Below are 17240 nucleotides of genomic sequence, written 5' to 3'. Positions count from 1 at the left end.
AGCTCATTCCTGTATTTATGGTGCGTTTTTTTTTTGTTTGTTTGTTTGTTTGCTGTAACTTGGAAATTAATACACGTGTCAGTCTAGGTAAACTAGGGAACAAATACACAGAAATTCATAAGTATAAGAGAGAGTTTTATATAAAGGGTAAGTGTACAATAATAAAGCATCCCAACCCAGTGCTGCCCAAGCTCATACGTCCAACATGAACTCATATGTCCAACACTGATCTACAAAGTCCTCCTCAATCTCACAAAACACACGCAATGATGCCAACTGTAGGAGGAAAGTCAAATCAGTGAGCATGTAAGCATCTTAACGCTGGCAGTGGTCTCCACACCACTGCTCCAGCACCCAGGGCTGCATCAGGATAGGTTCATGTGGCTTCTCCTCAGGGATGGATGTCTTGCGGGAAGTGAGCCTTGCCAGTTGAAGCAAGGAACTGACTAAGGCAACTGCACCCTGGTCTGACCATCACAAAGCAAGAGATCTGAGAACTTGAAAGGCGAGGCTTACCGAGCTATTTATCCCTCCACCCTTCAGTTGATCATTGATCCCACATGTGTTTATCAGCCAGGCTGCCACAATAAACCTTAACTATCTCAATAAATATATCATACCATTCCATGGTTCAATCATGTCAAACATAATTTTACAATTTCTTCCAAAGTCATCTCCCAACAAACTTTTCCTTCCTGGGATTCTTGACATCATTTCCTTCTTATCTCCCCCAGTCCTCTATATCACCCCTCCCCTCAAACCCTTCTTATGTTTTCTTTCCCTGTAGGCTCAACATCCCTGGGTTCCATTTACTGAAAAATAGAGAAATAAATAACACAGCTTCAAGAGGGTGACCCGCAATCATGGCCCACCTCTGAGATACACCTTATTATATATAAGCATGAGTAAAATATAACAGAATGGGATTGCCAGAATAGGATGTGTCTTAATAGTGCATACAAGGCATTGGTGTAGCAATATCTTGTTTGTCTGTCAACCAGAACAACACTCTTAGTACAGCTGTCTTCTGCTTGCTCAGACAATATGTGTTTTCCAGTTTAAGTCCTCAGATTACAAGTGTGTCTGAAGTAGAGTCCAGTTCCCCCAGTGAGGTGCCCATTAATGGGGTCTCACCAGTGCTGCTTCTGGAGCATGTTGTGTGCCCCAGTGATGCATGATTCAGTGTCCAATGCTCTACAGCACCTAACCTGGGTCCCTGGGATACCCCCAAATGCCCTAGGCCAGTTCTGCCCTACCACTGCACCCTCCCATCAGAAAGCCTCATCCCACTTACAGGGCTGCCTCCCTCGCTTGGGTATTGCACACCAGATCCACATGACTTTCACTCAGAAATGGAGATAACCTTTTTTAACAAACAGTACTGGAAAACTGGATATCCAGCTGCAAGGAAATTAAACAGGATTCAGATTTCACACAATGTACAAAACTAATGCACAATAGATCAAAGATCTAGATGTTAAGCATAAAACTATAAAGATTGTCAAAGGAAAAAGGGATAAACAGGTATCCCAATAAGTGGCATAAATATACAATTGAATGTTAGTTAAGAACTTAGGTGCAGCAAACAAATTAATCAAACAAGAAAAATGAGAACCTGAAGACTAGGAAAAACTTGCCAATGCTGCATCGGTCGAGGGCCTGATCTATAAAATCGATAGGGACTGTGTCAGCAACAGAAGACCAATAATGTCATTAAAAAGTGAACAACATACATTAACAGACAAATCACTAAAGATATTGAGGTGACTAACATCACAAAGAAATGTTTGCAATATTTCGCCATTAGAGTGACAAGAATCAAAACAATGGGAAAGCATTTAACCCCAGCATTTATAGCAAAGTTAAATAAAATCTGAACCTCCTATCCCAAAATAGAAAATAACAACAAAAAAATGGTGGCAAGGATGTGGAGATTCTGAAACCCTGATAAATTGCTACTAGAATGATGACATCATACAAACCCTGGTAAAACTGCTCTGGTGAGTCCTTAGAACATTGGAAACAGAATGGCAATATGATGCAGCAATCCCACTGCTAAGTGCATATCCCACCACGCTGTGACATGAATATGCACACGTGAGTACATGATCCTTAGAATGTTGTGAACAACAGCGATAAGACAAAGACAACCCAAAGCAACCTAAATGCTTAGTAGCGTAAGTGGCTGAACAAACTGTGGTACACACAGACAAGAGAAGACGATGCAGCATTATAGAATACTAGTGAATCTGCAAAGTACTTCATAACTGATGAACAGGAGTGCATTAGGCTATGAAATGAGTCAAACACTAAAGGCCAAATATTGTATGAGATCAGTATTATATTAAAAGTCTTTCATGTAGCAAAAACCCCACTTTGGTGGTGCCCAGGGTTGGGAGGTAAAGCACTACACAGAGGGTAGACATGCACTAAATTGGATGAAGACAATGAGCAAAGGGGGAAATCAGCACAAAGGGATCAAGTTTGAAGCCACTGAGAGGAGCACGTGATTAAAAAGCAGTCGAGCAAATGCTACCACTTGCACAAACCAGCACTAGCCATAATAACAACAGTTTATGAGTAATGGATATGTCATCTGAATAGGTAGACACAGATAGCCTAGCAGAGGCTACTTCTGCATATATGTTTACATGTGCTAAAATATGTTCACAGATTATTATAGCAATAAAGGGAAAACATTTTAAAAAATGTCTAGACATAACCAAACACCTTGAAGGGATGAGTCCCTAGACATTAGAGTTCAGGATCCATGTCAATTAGCACAACATAAATCACAAAGAAAATGTCATCCTACTTTGCTACTTACTGGGTTTGTACACGCTTGTGAGCAGTCAGGTAAGGTGTTCCTACTGGTCTTTCCATGTCCAGAGAAAAGAAGGGTGAAGAAAATCAAAGAAATGTGGGTGTAATTAAACCAAAGGACGAATGGCCTGTGTAAACCACATATGCAGACCAGGCAAACTACCTGATGCTTGCCTCCCCCTGCTGTCCACATTAGAAAATCTTGGATTAATTGGGTGAAAACTGAGACAAAATTCAAAATATAAAAAGACAAGGCTTACTTGCCTGATACTGGCTAGTAGGACTCTAGATTACATGGGTCTTATAGTGACCTTTTATTTGAACTCAACCACATGACTCAACTTTCTTCCAAATAATAGACAGGGTTATAGGGTAAACAATACCACCAGAGTGGTAGTGCACACTCCGCATAACATTCCGCCCTGTGAGATGAAAAGGGAGCCATTTGCTTCGAGGTAAGCTCAGAAGGCACAGAGAAGGACAATCCTACTTGGGAATTGAAGGGACACTTAACCAGAGAAGAGCTGGGCTGAGGGCTGTTGCTATGGCTATGTCATAGTGAGAATTGCAATTAATGTCATGAAATAAAATACCTATGAATTATTCAACAAAAAGTTTACCTATAAAAGGTTCAACAGAAAAACTAACATTTTAAAATAAAAAATATGTAAATAGCAATATAGTAGTTGGATTACCCCTAAAGTTTGATTTATTAAATAACAATTTTATTTAGTAAATAGAATTTCTCTTGTTATATTTTGAAAGAGTATCTTTCATATCTAATTGAAAACAAGCCAAAATTTATTGCAAAACTGTAAAACATATACCCCAGAAAAAAGAAGATAGATAACTCAGGATTGTTCTATCATAATTAGAAGAGACTTGCTGCTTATGAACAACTGTTCATGGATCCTGTGTCATGAGCACTGGAGATCTCTACAGAAAAAGTAGAAAGGAATGGGGCTTACAACTTAATAAGGTTAAATCTTGGTAAACAGTGAGAAATGCTATATCAGGGGATTTATGTAGTCATTGGGTCTCATTAAAGGAAAGAGTCATTCATGAGCATATTGAATGTAATTTGTGTTATTTTTCATAAATGATATAATCGTTTGCAAGCTTGTGTGAATAAGATTATAATGTTGATGATATTAAAATTACATTCTGCATTTCATTTAATTGCTAATTAATTAACTGATTAATGAATTCAGCAAAGATTTATGGGGGAACTTCTATGCACCTAGCATTATTCTAGGTGCGTGGCAGATCTGAGCATGACAGCATGAAGCCCCAGTGGCATAGGTTTTATTTTATGACATAGGAAGAAGTGCATAAACATATACATACTATAACGTTAAATAATAATAAGTGTCATGTGGAAAATGTTACAAGAGTCTAAGCAGAGCATTTGAATGGTCAGGGAAGATCCGAGGAAGTGGCATATTCACAAGATCCACAAAAAGCAAGTTCGATGGAATTCTGACCTAAGGAACCAAATAATGCAACATTTAAAGTTTCTTTTTATTTAGAAAGACATTTCCAATATCCTTGACCGAGAAGCTCTGTTTCAGGAGAAAGCGTCTGTCACTCTGCGTAAAGAGCTGCTCTCTGAGCCAATCAGTATCCAGAGACAGTGCAGAACACAATGAGAAGCCTCGCTTGGCTGGGTACACAGGACGGGAGTCAAAAAGTTGAATGCCTGCGCAGGAAGCACTGTTCAAAAACGCACAGTATGGATTTGTTCTTAGTCCCCCTAGCCACATCAACTTGTCCTTACATGCCTTTTTTGTGTCCGGGAAATTTTCTACAGGGAATATATAAATGTTATGACCTGGCGATGTAAATACATTTTTCACGAAGGACAGACAGTCAAATCCGATAAGCCTTAATACTCAAAGCCAATTAGCATGTTACACAATGATTACTATGGTTATTTCCGACCCCTAACGTTGCCTTCAGGAATATCATTTAACATCTCCTTCAGGAGACCAGCACTTTAGGAAGCCACTTTGGGGCTCATCTGTGGACTTAACTTGGTCTAATGTGATTGGAGGAAGCCTCAGTCATTTGGGGACTGTGTAAGAATTCTGTGATTTGGAAAGAAACGGAAGTGAAACATTCTCTAGAACTAAAGGAATAAGCGTAAGGCATTTATTCGAACGCCCTGCAACTGCTGTGGCGTTGGTTCTGATGCATAGTCACCCCAGAAAAGAGACTAGAACTGATCTGTAGGCTTCCTACACTGCATTTCCTAACGAGCGAGGATTGGCAGGTAGATTTTCAAATTGACATGATTTGTAAAACAAGTACACCTTTCAAATTGTACACTGCAATTAGAGGTGGCATTTTTAGTTTCATATAGTATGTGTAACAATGGAACTCCAATGGACAATGTATAGTGTATATTTTATATGTATATTTTTCTTCCCACTAGATTTCAGCCTAAACTTATAAAAACATAAGCTCTAAATCCATATAAATCTAGGTCCAAGTCCAGACTTTGTGGTTTATTCAATGAAAACATCGGCAACATCACTAGTCACTCTAGGCATTAATATGCCCCATTATATAATGAGGATAACACTTTGCACCTGGAGCAGTGAAGATTAAATAAAATACCAAATCTGAAAAGCTTAGTACAGAAGTTGGCATATGGAAGACGCATTAAATATTAGTTCCCTTTCTTTGATGAGATTATAATACCTGCTTTTGAGTTGTCATACATTAGCATCAAATTATGTCAAATTAATTTGTCTCAGGAAAAGAACTGTGATTTCCCATTGTGTAACACTGTAATAATGCTTAAGAAATTTTGCAAATTGCGTCCTTTCACTTTCATGTTTGATTTGGGTTCACAGCCTTTTCCATTAAAAAAAAATTTTTTTAGAGAAGAAAAAGTTTTCATACTTACTCTAAGCATTTCACAGAATTTTTAGTTCTACATGAAGAACTAAATAGACACAAGTTACATTAGTGATTGAATGAGCTAACAGTTGTCTACTAATTATACTTTAAAATGTGCATTCTTTGTTTGCTATTTATGTATTTTATCTATCACAAAATGTCTTGAGTACTTCATGTAGAATATTAAACCTGAATTCCAAGGACAAGGGTAGAATTACAAGTGTGATAATAACGAACACATTTTGAAAAACATCTGCAGTGATCATTCTTAGTTGCCTCTGGGGGAAAGCTGATTTTTCTAGGATACAGGTCAGCGTGCACTTTTGAAACTTTTGAAATGGTACCTATTCAGGATATGAAAACATTAGCATGATTTTTTCACCGACCTAGTAAGTCACCAAGGTGATTTGGTACTGACCTACTTATAAATCTTCTGTAATGGTATACAGACATATGCCAAGAAATTTGGAAGAGAGCTACCTGACCAACCCACTTACAGAGTTCCATATTGCTGTCCATTCCAAAGAGAGGTGGCCCGACAGAATGAAGAGATTCTGTTATCAGGCAGTATCATTAATATTACTTTCAAATGAATTTTAATGTATTTTAAAAATAGTTACAGTAGTAAATAGACTTGAAGCTGGTCGAAATTCAAGCCCCATCCAGAAGGGCTTGTGGCACTAGGATTATCATTGTTTGTTTCAGATATATGTTTCCTTAAACAGAGACTGTCAGGAAGACATTTACTTGTGTTTTATTCACTATACAGAGGCATTTGACTGAGTGTGTCATAAGAAACCATGAATAGAATTGTGAAAAATGGGAATCCAGAACTTAACTGTGCTCATGCAGAACCTACATGCACACCAAGAAATAGTCAATAAGCGAACACCACATAGCATAAAATCAGAAGTACTCATCAGCGCTCCATCTTCCCAGTATACTTATCCAATCCGCAGACTGTGCATATATTCCTAAAAGCTGAAGTATGAGAAGAATGCAGCATCCAAATTGGAGGAAGGTTTGTGAACCACTTGTGATATCTAGGCACCATCACTTTGTTTGCAGAAAGCAGACAAGACGTGACACACCTGGGAATGAGAATCAGAAGTTGCAACTTCCAGCTTGGATTCTACTCAAAGTAAACAAGCAAAAAGATCACGCCTTAACTGGACCAATTGCTGAAAGCTAAAAGGACTTGAAAATATGATTGATGCAAATAAAAGACTATACTCTTCAGTGTGGATTGCACCTTAACATCGAAAGAAATTAAGCGGTGAGGGAGGGAGGAGGAGGAAGGAAGGAGTAAATAAATGAATTAATTTCTGACAACTCGACAAAGAAACAACCAGATCAATGTTGAATACTTTGAAATTGCGGAGAATTTCGTGGTCCCTGGATCAGGAGTCAATGCAACATGGTCAAAGGCAGTTTTGCAACCAGAACAAAGGGAGAGTTCCTGGCTTAAAGTCAGCAAAAGCGCTGCATCCAGATGGTATCTTCTTGCCATATTATTCAGTCTCTAGGTGGAGAAAATCACCACAAACATGGGATTATTCGGAGGAGAATGTGGCCTTAGGATTGGAGAAAGGATGGTTAACAACCTGTGCCATGCAGATGACACAGTCTGGCTTGCTGAAAGTGAGGTGAACTTGAAGCATTTGCTTATTGCAGCCTTCAGTATGGGGAACAACTCAACGCAAAGAAGACCAAAATCCTTATAACTCGACCCAAAGGTAACATCCTGATAAAATAGGGAAAAGGTTGAAGTTGTCAAAGATTTTGTCTCATTTGTATCCTCACTCGCGGCTCATGGAAGCAGCAGCATTCAAGAGATCAAAAGACGTGCTGCATTTGGGTATATCTCTATTGAAAAGCAAAAATATTCCTTTGAGGACGAATGTGAGCTTGACCTCACGGAGAGGGGTTGAAACCATGGCTATCACCACGGGCGCAAGCAGAGGAACAATGGCGAGGAAGGCTCAGGACCAGACCGCGGTTGCTTCTGTGTGCACTGTGTTGCTATGGGGTAAAACTGACTCCATACCATCTCACAAGAACAACAGCCCACGGACACAGCTGTCAGGAAATTAAGCATCAGGAACATCTACCACAAAAGACTTATTTCAAGTGCAAAAGACCGTGTCACTTTAATGACTAAGTTAGGATAAGTAAAGACCTGGTCTTTTCATTCACTGCTCATGCGAGTTGAAAAAATGAGAAAGAAAAAATACAGTCCACAATTTTAACATTGAAAAAATAAGATTGAATCTACCATGGATCTGCCACCAATTGTCTGTCAGTATGTCTTACAATGGGGTTTTGTATTGCTGTGTGGCTGGAAGCTATGTAACTGGTGACATCTGAAATATCGGTGATATTTCAAATGCCAGCAGGGTCACCCAAAGTGAGCAGGTTTCAGCAGAGCTTCCAGTCTGAGAACAGACTATGAAGAAGGACTGGGTTACCCACTTCAAAGGAAGTGGCCACTTATGAATAGCAACAGATCATTGGCAAATACTTCAAACTTCATGAATAGCAGGGAAATGCATAAAGATCTATATTCTAGACATTAATGAGCCAAAATGGATTTGTCCTGTCCCCCTTGAACCAGGCAGTAATATAGTTTGCTCTATTAGCAGGTACGATTGCTGCCAGGAATGATGGATTCGAGAGGACTGGCATCCCATCCCTTGTCAAAAAGGACATCTCAGGAGCTAGCTTAAAATTCAGTGCTGCCTGGGAGAGGAAAACATCTATCTGCAAGCAAGGGAATCAAGTCAATACAAATAGTATCCAAATTTATGCGCCAATCACGAAAGCTAGTAATGCAGAAATGGAAGGATTTTAATTGGAATACAAAAGTTAGAAACATATTGGAAGGCACAGTAGTTGGAAAATAATTTCTTGCTAATAGAAACAAAGTTAGAGATGGCAAGATAGAATTTTGCAAGACCAAGGACTTCTTCATTGAAAATTCACAGTTCAACACAAAAGTAAACTAGCCTCATGGACTTGTCCAAATGAAATACACAGATGAACAAGATGGTGGATCAATATCAGCAGCTAAACTAAGGCCAGGGACTGACTATAAAACAGATCATCAATTGCTTATATATAAGTTCAGGTTGAAGCTGTAGACAATCAAGACAAATCTAATAGAGCCAAAATATAACCTTGAGTATTCAACCCCAACCCCGAATTTCAGATCTCTCCAGCATAGAGATAACACATTGAACAATAATCACAGAGGACCGGATGGGCTGTAGGAGGACAACAAGAACACCCTCCATGAGGAGAGGGCAAGATCATTTAAAAGAGAAAAGAAAGAAAATAGTACAGATGCCAGGAGTGAAACTTGCTCTTAATCACAGAATAGCTAGAAAATGAAGGAAATGATGAAGACAAAGAACTGAACAGAAAATTTCAAGGGGAAGCTCAAGAAGACAAAGTAAAATATAGAAATTGAATGTGCAAAGACCCAGAGAGAGAAAACCCCAAAGGAAACTGTCAGCGTATCTTAAATAACTAAGGAAATAATTCAAGCCTTGGGTTGCAATATAAAAAGGTTCGATGAGGAAAATATTGAACAATAAAGGGAATGTGGTAGTTACATAACCTGGTGTCAAGTTGTGGAGGGGTGGAGTCCAGCCTGTCAATCAGGTCACAGCTTGATGACCCCATTTGGAGGCAGAACAGATATAAATGGCTCATTGGAGGTCAGACACAGTCACTCCCTGTGAGACCTTCCTGTGGATAAGACATATGAAGCTATGCGACAGCCCTGGAGCTGTAGGAGGTACATGGATACCCACTCCAGTGCTGAGATGCTTACACCACCACTGGATCCACAAGACTTTCCACCCACTGGCCTGTGATCTTCCTGCATTTGGCATCATTGCATTTGTTTCATGAGTCTGAAAAGGAATTTCTAGATTGGTATGGAACATATGGGCTAATATGGGACTTATGAACTTGATATGGATTGGGATGTTTTCTTAATATTCCATTGCTCTTGTATAAAGGACTTTCTTAAAGACATATGAGTCTCCCTGGATTTGTTTCTCTACCCAGACTAATACAGGAAGCATGAAAAAAATATGGAAAGAATACAGAGAGACGCTGTTCCGAAAAGGACTAGTCAAGATTCAGTCATTTGAAGAAGTAGTAGATGCGGCAAGAACTAATGGTACTAAAGGAAGAAGTTCAAACTGCACTGAAGAAACTAGCCACAATGAGTCTCCAGGAATTGATGAAATACCAACTGGAATGTTTCAACAAAGTAATGAAAAACTTGAAGCACTTACTGGTATATTCTAGTAAACTCGGAGGAAAGCAACTTAGGCAGATGACTGGAAGAGATCCATATTTGTACCCATTTCAATGAAAGGTTACCCAACAGAATGCTCAAGTTCTAGAACAATATCAATAATATCACCAAGAAGTAAAACTTCTGAAGATCATCCAGCAACTATTGCAGAATTACATTGGAGGCAGCTACCCATTTTAGACTTGGAAGGAAGTGTCAGATTTAGTTTTCTTGTGCCAACATGGCACCTGTAAGAAGGCATGGATGAATTTGGCCTGTCAATCAGGTCCCCACTTGATGGCTTCATTTGGAGATGCCACCAAGATAAATGGCTGTGTGGAGGCAAGCCGCATTCTCTCTCTGCCTTCACCTGCCTGTTGACTGGCCATGCTGACATCTGTGCGAGACCTGTGATGCGACTACCACCATTGGATCCACAAAGCTCTGCACCCACCAGCCTGTGATCTTCCTGCATTCAGCATCATTGCATGTGGCTGTGTGAGGCTGAAGAGGGACTTGTGGACTAGTCTCAGACTTGCGGACTTGAATTGGACTTGGCTGGGATGTTTTGTTAATGCACGAGTACTTTTTAAAGTAAAGTTCTTCCTAATACATAGACAAGTGTCTCTGGATTAGTTTCTCTAGTCAACCTGGCCTAACACAGGAAGATTATCATTACTGATGTCAGTGGAATCTTAGCATAAAACAGAATACCAGAAAGATGTTTATTTGTATTTTATTTATTTGTGTATTCAACTGTGTGGCTCATGACAAATGATGGGCAGTCTTAAGAAGAATGGGAAGTCCAAAATACTTCTTTATGCTCAGCCAGAACCTGTACATGGATCAAGAGACAATTTTGCAAACAGAAGAAAGGAATACTGCCTTGTTTAAAATCAATAAAGATATAAATCAGGATTGTGTCAAGATTCTTACCAAAGTTATTAAAAATGTATTCTATATTGTAATTGAAGGGAGGCCATTAACGTCTATATTATAGTTTGTGATCCAAATTTTGACTCATGGGACCATGCAAAAAATGAAAATATTATTAAAGGTGAGCTACACTTTGAGCATTAAATAACCCCAAACCCTTATGATCGGTGTAGTTGAAACAGTGCTGTGATAAATCAGATTATTCATTCAATTGTACAATCAGTAATTTTGGTCTTAAATATTGGTCTAAAATCTTTCTATCAGACAACTCTTTGGCATCTCCAACTTAGTTGCCAAATACTCCAAAGATAGCCAAAATGGAAGGAAGCCTGGAAATATGGACTTCTGGATAATTAAAACTAGAATGCAGACTGTTGTGATAATTTAAATAATATGTGATAAATAAAAATATAGAAATCAGAATTAGGCATAAGTAAAATTTAAACATATAAAAATAAATATTCACACCATTTACTTTAAGAAAGCATAGATGTTTGACTTGTAAAAATTAATTTTATTTCATCTGCTTTTGAGAATTTGCTAGTTAACATAGTTCAAATATTGGATAAAATATTTTAGAAACATTATAAATGGTTGTAGGATCCTATAAAATGACCACACAATTTGAATGAAAATCAAGAGATTTTATTACCTAAAATATAAGAAAATATCCAACACAAATTGGAATATGTCACGGACAGTGGGGAATTAAAAACCATCAAAATTATTTCAATAATAAAATATTGAAAGTATTCCTTTGCACATAATCAAATTATCAGAAACTGTTTGACTGTGCTTTATAAAAAGGATTTATATTGCCTGATAAAGAATGTTGTAAGCAACACATTATTAAAACTATGTTCAACTGTCCACATCACAGCATCAGTTTGTAATTGCTATCCTGGATGAATAACCAAAGAAAAGCATTTTTTGCTTGTAGAACTCAAGTGTGTGTGGAACCACTGAGGATCCCGTTCTCTAATTGGAAGGCATAGCCATGGTGTATGGTTTTTGAACACTATTTCTTTTAACTAAAATGAGAAAAATAAACTATTTGAGATTATACATTTTAACGATTTCGTGCTGAGCTGTTTTGGGAGTACTTTAGTTAATGAGTATAGTGTATTATCTCAATTTAGATAATAGGGTACAATTACCCGATATGTGTGCTGTTAATCTTCTGGAATTCTCTCTTCTTTGATCCTGTGATTCCCAACTTTCTCAATTGCTCCCTAAGAGTAAAAAAGAAGAGTTGTGTCTTAGTTGGCCATTCACAAACTTTCAAGATTTCTAACAACCAAACGCCAACTCACATATTGAAAATTACCTTCCTACAATATGTTATGCCAATGGACAAAATTGGCCCCTGAAGCTAGAAAGCCTTAAAATCATAGCTTCAGGGGCCAACCTTGAGCCCCACTATTTTGGTTTAGTTTGCCTTGTAAAATCCTTTTCATAATCACCTATTCTAAACTCCACTGAAATGTTCGTTTGTTCAAATCTTCCACTTTCCAATGTAGAGATCAAGAAATTTCTATTTTCAAATATGGTTGAGCATCTTGAGGTGGCGTAGTGTTTAAGCATTGGACTGTTAACTGTGAGGTCAACAGTTTGAAACCATCAGCCACTTACTAGGAGATAGAGGAGGTCCAAAACCCCAGAGGAGCCAGCTTCCTCTGTCCTCTAGGGTCCCTAACAAGCATGATGGCTGTGAGGTTTTTTATTATGATCATGAGGAGGAATAAAACTTTGCCAAGATAACTAGGAAATGTAGCTAAGATGAAAAAAAATTATATCCAGAGGAAAATTGCCAAGATAGGTAACTATAACATTCAAGATCTTATGTTGAACAAGACTAAGAAAAGTAAAAATTACACTCAATATTTTAAAAAGGAGGCCTGGTAGTATAGTGGATTATGCACTGAACTGCTAGCTCCAAGGTCACTAGTTCGAAACCATCACCTACTCTGAAAAAAAAAATGATGTTTTCCACTCTTGAAAAAAAACAAAAGTACACTCCTAGAAACCCACAGAGACAGGTCTACCTTGCCCCTCAGAGTCGCTGTGCGTCATGGTGGTAGTAAGTGTAAATTTGAGTTTGGGGACATTGCTACTTCTGTGAAACCTGAAGCTAAGAAACAAAACAAGCACCCTATAAATCAGCAAGGGTCTTCTGCAATGACGAAGAGAGAACCTTGGAATTCAGGCTTGGCCAAGACGAAGGATTTGAACAAGAACGTTGGAAGTCTATGTTCTAAGACTGAGGGAAAGGGTTTACTCCAAAATCAAAGTCCATTGCTCTCCAGTCAATTCCACGTGGTTGTATAAGTGTGAGGGGGGATGTTTTAAAGTTTGTGGAAACATTTCATTATCTTTTAAATCCATTTTCCCAGGATCGTTGTGAAGCCTCCCTCTAATAAGTGCCAGCTAAGAAACATAATTTGCGTTCTGATTTAATTAAATAAGTAACACTCTCTCAAGAACCTGCCGCAAGGGAGAAGCAGCAGCAGAGCCGACGCAGGCCCCAGAAGTCCACTACCCGGCACCCATCTCCGGGGTCCCCTCGCAAATGGGGACCCTTCCCCATCTGGCAGCACTGATGGAAAATGCCATCCAGATTCTCCTTGTTCACTCTGAGTGCTGGAGCATGTGGCAAAGGCACCATGGTGAAGCAGACAAGGGTCCTGTTGATGGGCTTAATGGACAGGGTGGGAAAGAGGACAGGGGGCCTACCAGGAGCACCGTGATGGGAGCGAGCAGGTCACCAAAGTGCAGGCGATCATGAGTGGACTACATTCTGAGCATGATGAATGTGCTGGACTTTGCTTTCCCTCCCGCATTCTAAGCGCACGCCAAGACTGCGAGGATGAGGGGGCTGCGCCCGGTACAAATGTGCCCACGAGTACCAGCTCATCGATTACGCTCAATACATTCTGGACAAGATCCGTGTCATCCAGCAGGCCGACTACTTGCCAAATTGACCAGGATCCTCTTCGCTGCTGTGGTGTCCTGACTTCTGGAATCTTTGAGACCAAGTTCCAGAGGACAAGGTCAACTTCCACGTGTTCAATGTGGGTGGCCAGCGTGATGAACGCCATAAGTGGATCCAGTACTTCAAAGATGTGACTCTCATCTTCACAGAGGCCAGCAGCAGCCACAACATCGCCATCCGGGTGGGCAACTGGACCCACAGCCTGCAGGAGGCTCGGAACCGCTTCCAGAGCATCTGGAACAGCAGGTGCCTGCGCACCAGCTCTGCGATCATGTTCCTCAACTAGCACGGCCTGCTCGTTGTCCTGGCTGCACAATCCAAGAAAGAGGACTCCTTCCCAGAGGTTGCTCCCTCCTCTACTCCTGATCCAGAAGCAATAGAATGCAGACATTAGGAAGCAATATCACTAGTAGTCAAGAATTAAAACTTGCTTTGGAAATTAAAAAAAAAATCAAACAATAGCCGCAGTACAAAGAGAGGTGGTGTCAGAATTCCAAGCTGGATTCAGAAGAGAATGCACAACCAGGAATGGCATTGCTGATGTCAGATAGATCTTGGCTGAGAACAGAGTCTATCAGAAAGATGTCTATTTGTGTTTTGTTGACTGTGATAAGCATCTGACTGTATGGATTGCTTCAGAAACACTGAAAAGAATGGGCGTTCCGGAACACTGGATTGTGCTCCTGTGTAACAGGCCACGATGAAGTCATTCTAACAGAACAAGAATGTAACAAATGGTTTAAAATCAAGAAATGTATCTGTCAGGCTTGAATCTTTTCACCATACTTACTCTGTACACTGAACAAGTAAGCCAAGAAGCTAAGCTACGTGAAGGAGCCTGCGGCATCAGGAGGAGAGGAAGGCTTATTAACAACCTATGACACTCAGAGGACCAACACCGCGTGTTGAATGCCAACAAGGTTCAAAGCACTTAGTAGGGAAGATATAAGAATAAAGACTTCAATATAGATTATAGCTCCATGTAAAGAAAACCCACATCCTCATAACTTGTCAATAAATCATGATAAATGCAAAATAGATTGCAATGGACAATGAATTTATTTTACTTGAATCCACAGTCAGTACTCAAGGAAGCATCAGTCAGGTAATCAAAGGACACATTGCATCAGGCAAATTTTCTGCAATTAGCCACTTTAAAATGCTAAAGAACAAAGATATTACATTGAGAACGAAGATCTTCCTTTGCAAGCCACCGTATTCCAAATCAGCTCACGTGCATATGAAAACTGGGCATTGAGTAACTAAGACTGGAGAAGAATTGATGCCTTCGAATTATGGTGTGGTCCGTTATATTGAAAGTTCCATAGACTGCTAGTGTAATTTTGTCTCAAAGGAAGTACAACCAGAATGCTCCTTAGAAAATATTAAGGCAAGATATCATCTAATGTACTTTGGATGTACTATCAGGAAAGGTCAATTCTGAAATTAATTTGTCAAATTATATATATATATATAATTTGACAAAGTAATTTCAAATTTGTCAAATTATATATATATGGAAGTCCTTAACAAACTGAACGAGCATTTGGCTATCACAACTGCTTAATTCTAATTGGGAAGATGGTGCATGTTCAAACACTGCTTCATTGCGTTGTTGATGGGATAGCGATTAGTCCAAACTAATTGGAGGGCCTCTAGAAAACACACCACAAAGTGCACAATTTATGGCTGTCTTAATGATACGCTGCACAGGCAGATCAGCTTTGAGAAACGCAAGCAGAGTTGTTTTTGCGCCCTTAGAGCGCTTCTCACTCTGCTTCTTCGTCTCCGAACTCCTGGGCCCGGAACCTCTGTTTACTCTTCCCACAGTCTGTCTCCCCATCGTCCCAGAATATGAGAGTCGGAGTAAGACTGGACGCAGAGGTCTGACACTTTCTTTTTTCACGCCTTCTTTCATTGAAGTCCTTCTTTGTTTATTCATAGTCTGATAGTTCATTTAAGCCTTTTAGCTCAATACTGCTCCGTGGTATGAATGTACCACTACGTATTTAATCATTTACTCGTTGAAAGAAATACAGGCTACTTCCAATTGTGAGCAATGACAGAAGAAGCTATGAGAAGCAGCCAGTAAGCCACAGTATTCTGAAAGGACAGCATTTCCCAGGAATAAAGCTCCTTTTCCCTTATGAGAAAGATGAAGGGAAAGGTAAAATCAGGGAAGAAGAGGGCTGTTACATGGTGCAGGATGCGGTCGGAGTTGTAAAACGTAATGTGTGCGAGATGTTGAAGGCCTGTTAGACTCTCTCACAGGCTTTCTTTCAGAAATCGTCCAGGTTAGTGTCATACGAGGGTGTGCGGTTCACTGGAGTTAATTCTTCTGACAGACGTAAGCTTTGCACTGATGTTCATTTCTACCTGCCTAATTGATCCAGCATCATTCATTGAAAATGTGATCTTTTCTCTATTGAACTGGCCCTGCTGCTTTGGCAAATATCAGCTGACTGTATTCCGTGGCTCCATTTCTGATCTGAATTTTGTTTCTCTCTGGTGTTTTGTCAATTCAGGCTTGATCACAGTAGATTTGAAATGAGTCTTGAGGTTGGAGATTTCCAGCTCTTTAACTCTGTTCTTCCATCTTGTGTAGGTATATTAAATTTATTTGCTTTCTCTCTTACATTTTATAAGTTTGTAAAGATCCACAAAATACTTTGATGAAATATTTATTAGGATTACTTTAAATCTATAGATAATGTTGGGAAAATTGACATCTTAACAGTATTGGAAGTTTGTATTCATGAATATGAAACAAGTATTTCTACCTATTTATATTTATTTCATCATATTTTTTATTTTTAAAATAAAAAACTTGAAAATATGTTGTTAGATTTATACTTGTCATATTTGTTGATCAAAAACGGTTACAGTTTTAATTTTAAAATTCAATTGTTTATTACTGGTATACAGAAAGCAATTGATATGTGTAAATTAATAATAAAAATAGAAGAGAAGAATAATGAATATTGAAAGAATGAAAAATGAATGCTACCAATAACTTTATTGTGGTAACAATTTATATTAATCTCTCATATCCTATAATCTTGCTATAATTATGCTTTACTTCCAGAAGTGCTATACTCGGTATTAGTGAGCTGAAATGGACTGGTGTTGGCCATTTAAAATCAGATAGTCATATGGTTTTCTTTTTTAATTTACTATTAAACGGGAGTTAATTCTTATATCATATTGTTCCATAGTTCAATCACATCCAGCAGGATTGTCCAATTTCTACCACAATCAGTTTTCAACATTCTTTTG

The 17240-nt window shown here is 38.9% G+C and overlaps 1 pseudogene; it reads left to right on the top strand.

Annotated features, from left to right (window-relative positions):
- The first annotated feature begins 13571 nt into the window (after positions 1 to 13571).
- LOC142455391 (guanine nucleotide-binding protein G(s) subunit alpha pseudogene) lies at positions 13572 to 14358 on the top strand (annotated as a pseudogene).
- Positions 14359 to 17240: the final 2882 nt, after the last annotated feature.

Source organism: Tenrec ecaudatus, chromosome 8, assembly GCF_050624435.1.
Source record: "Tenrec ecaudatus isolate mTenEca1 chromosome 8, mTenEca1.hap1, whole genome shotgun sequence".
NCBI lineage: Eukaryota > Metazoa > Chordata > Mammalia > Afrosoricida > Tenrecidae > Tenrec > Tenrec ecaudatus.
Note: the sequence above shows the minus strand (reverse complement) of the source record. Positions and strands in the feature narration are given on the sequence as shown.